The sequence below is a fragment of the Sinocyclocheilus rhinocerous genome, unplaced genomic scaffold (genome assembly GCF_001515625.1).
Source record: "Sinocyclocheilus rhinocerous isolate Xijiao unplaced genomic scaffold, SAMN03320098_v1.1 scaffold5739, whole genome shotgun sequence".
Taxonomy (NCBI): domain Eukaryota; kingdom Metazoa; phylum Chordata; class Actinopteri; order Cypriniformes; family Cyprinidae; genus Sinocyclocheilus; species Sinocyclocheilus rhinocerous.
Genome location: NW_015645608.1, coordinates 4,400 through 7,546, shown reverse-complemented (window position 1 = coordinate 7,546; position 3,147 = coordinate 4,400).

Sequence of the window (3,147 nt, the reverse complement as noted above, 5' to 3'; positions counted from 1 at the left end):
TGCAGCCACTGGAGCTTGAGAAGCACAGCCCCCAACCCTAACCCACCCACCCACAAGGATCTAAGTGCAGGGATGTTTTAATGAAAAGACAAAGTAAACTAACAACAAAGAACACTGTCAGAATGGCAACATGACATTCAACAACTGACAAAGTAACAAGATAAACAGTAAAAGCTATTTATGCATAGGCAAGCAACAGGTGAGAAAGGCGACACTGAAAATTTGAAATGGCTGGGAGTGATTGTGATGGAAACCTCTATGAGACAGTGGATCAGCGATCTGGTTATCATTCCGAAGAAGAATGGGATGGGTCTGCATATATTTCTCTAAGCAAAGTGTGAGAGGTTGCAACAGGAGACCAGTTATTTGGGGTACCATCTGGACAATGGTAAACTACAACAGCAGGTGGACAAAATGGAAGTTATCTGGTGAAATGTTTAACCTAGGACAAAAAAAGAGGTACAATCTTTTCTGGTTTAGAGGGCTAATACCGCCAATTCATCCAGACTTTTTAAACAAAAGCAACATCGACAACATTGATGAATTTGCTATACAGGACTGAGAAGAACAGGGTGGACAGAGGACTGTAAGATTACATTTAAGATGATATAGGAAAAGATGCGCTCCAGCTCAATGCAAATTAACGCCTCTGACAAGAGAACAGGAGTGGTACTTGGAAGGCAAAGGAGCCTAAAAGCCAGTGCTCTACCTCAGTAGGAAGCCCTTCTGAAGCCCTTTGTGTCATGTATATCATGTATTCGTCTGGCCAGAGGAGAACTGGCCCCCCGACTGAGCCTGGTTTCTCCCAAGGTTTTTTTTTCTCCATTCTGTCACCAATGGAGTTTTGGTTCCTTGCCGCTGTCACCTCTGGCTTGCTTAGTTGGGGACACTTAATTTCCAGCGATATTGTTGTCCCGGTCATGATCCCAGCAGGGACACAATCTGCGTCTGAAGTGCAGGAGGTGCCACAACAAAACAGCCCGTTATAGGACAGAGGGACTCGGAGGGGTTAGTTAAGAAGCAAGCCGAGCATGAAGCGTTGAATGCTTGACTCGACACGTGAAAAGAGAAGGAAAACATGCCGAAGCCCTCTGGCTGTCGCTCAGTCCCGCTGAAAAGAGGCGCCTTTTAATAAATAACATGCCACCGACACTCGTTAGTTTTTCTCCTGAGAAAAAAAGACTTTAAATTTCTCCTCTAGAGTTTCAGAAGAGATTTAAACAGGGTGCCATATCACCCTGCAGCCCAAGACTGGTTGCTCATTGACGCTAAGCAGGGTTGAGCTGGTCAGTACCTGGATGGGAGACCTCCTGGGAAAACTAGGTTGCTGCTGGAAGAAGTGTTAGTGAGGCCAGCAGGGGGTGCTCACCCTGTGGTCTTTGTGGGTCCTAACGCCCCAGTGTAGTGACGGGGCACTATACTGACAAAAAAGCACCGTCTTTCATATGAGACATTAAACCAAGGTCCTGACTCTCTGTGGTCATTAAAAATCCCAGGATGTCTTTCGAAAAAGAGTAGGGGTGTAACCCCGGCATCCTGGCCAAATTCGCCAATTGGTCTCTGACCATCATGGCCTCCTGACATTCCTCATATCTGCTGATTGGCTTCATCATTCTGTCTCCTCTCCACCAATGAGCTGGTGTGTGGTGGGCGTTCTGGCACAATATAGCTGCTGTCGCATGATCCAGGTGGATGCTGCATGCTGGTGGTGGTTGAGGAGATTCCCCCCTTCTATGTAAAGCACCTTGAGTGCCCAGAAAAGTGCTATATAAATGTAAGGAATTATTATTTATTTTATCACTGAATTCAATGATGATCTGCCTTTTAAACTGAAAATTTTGTATTTACTATTGTCCTTTTGCATTAATGACACTTTTCCTATTTTACACTGTAAAGCTGCTTTTTGATACAATATGTATTGTTAAAAGCTCTATATAAATAAAGGTGCCTTGACTGTATCAAAATAAAATATGTACAAATATATATAGACCACACTTTATTGGTATTTCAATATTATAGGCTTATGATGAGCTCTATTATTTTACATACAAGCACTGCATTTACACTGTAAAGCTGCTTTTTGATACAATATGTATTGTTAAAAGCTCTATATAAATAAAGGTGCCTTGACTGTATCAAAATAAAATGTACAAATATATATATATAGACCACACTTTATTGGTATTTCAATATTATAGGCTTATGATGAGCTCTATTATTTTACATACAAGCACTGAGTTAAGCAGTGCATAACATATTTGACAAATATTGCATCTACTCTACATAATCTGTGATAAATCACTGCAGGAAGCAGAAAGTGTCTGACTTCATGTCTCCTTTCTCAACTTCTTCCCTAACTGCAAGTGACAAAACATAAAGCAAGTTGCAGCTGAAGTCAAACACACCTATTGTCACCACTGCAGCCTTGGTACTTTGTAATTGTACATTTGTATCAAGGCTTTAACCATGTCTTGATCATTGGGTAAGATCAAACCAATTTTGGGATTTAAATAGATCTATTCCCTTAGTTAAATGGAATAAATAAAGAAGAACAGTAAAATTACTACAGTTTGTTGTCAGTTTGTTACCTCACCTTGCTGGCAATTTGTTACCTGTATTGTCACATTCAATTATGAATTAGTCAACTTGAATCACACCTTTATGATTAATTCAAACCTGCAAAATTAAACTAAATAGTAGTCACTTGCATCAATAGATATTACTGCTGGCCATTTATTATTAGTTGTAAGTAATATTAAATGTTTAGCTACCTAAATCTTACCTCACCTTTAAACTGAATCGTTGCACTTTAACTCTTCTTTTTGCGAGGACCTGGTACATCACTGAGAGCTTGTTAGTCTAAACACTGTCTGACACTCTAAATGAATCATAACATCTTTTCCTTCACAGATTTTTCAAATGAAACTAAACTGATGAAACACTGTTAATAAAAATGTTACACTTTTTCTATTAACATATATCTTCCAAAACTGCATCGATTTTGCTTTCATGTACAAACAGAGCATGGAGGCAGAGAGTCATTCACAAATAAAAATGTTGACAATATATGAGTTAGACACCATATTTAAACATTAAAAACATAGCTGTTACAGTACATGACTTGATATCATCTGTTTTATAAGGATT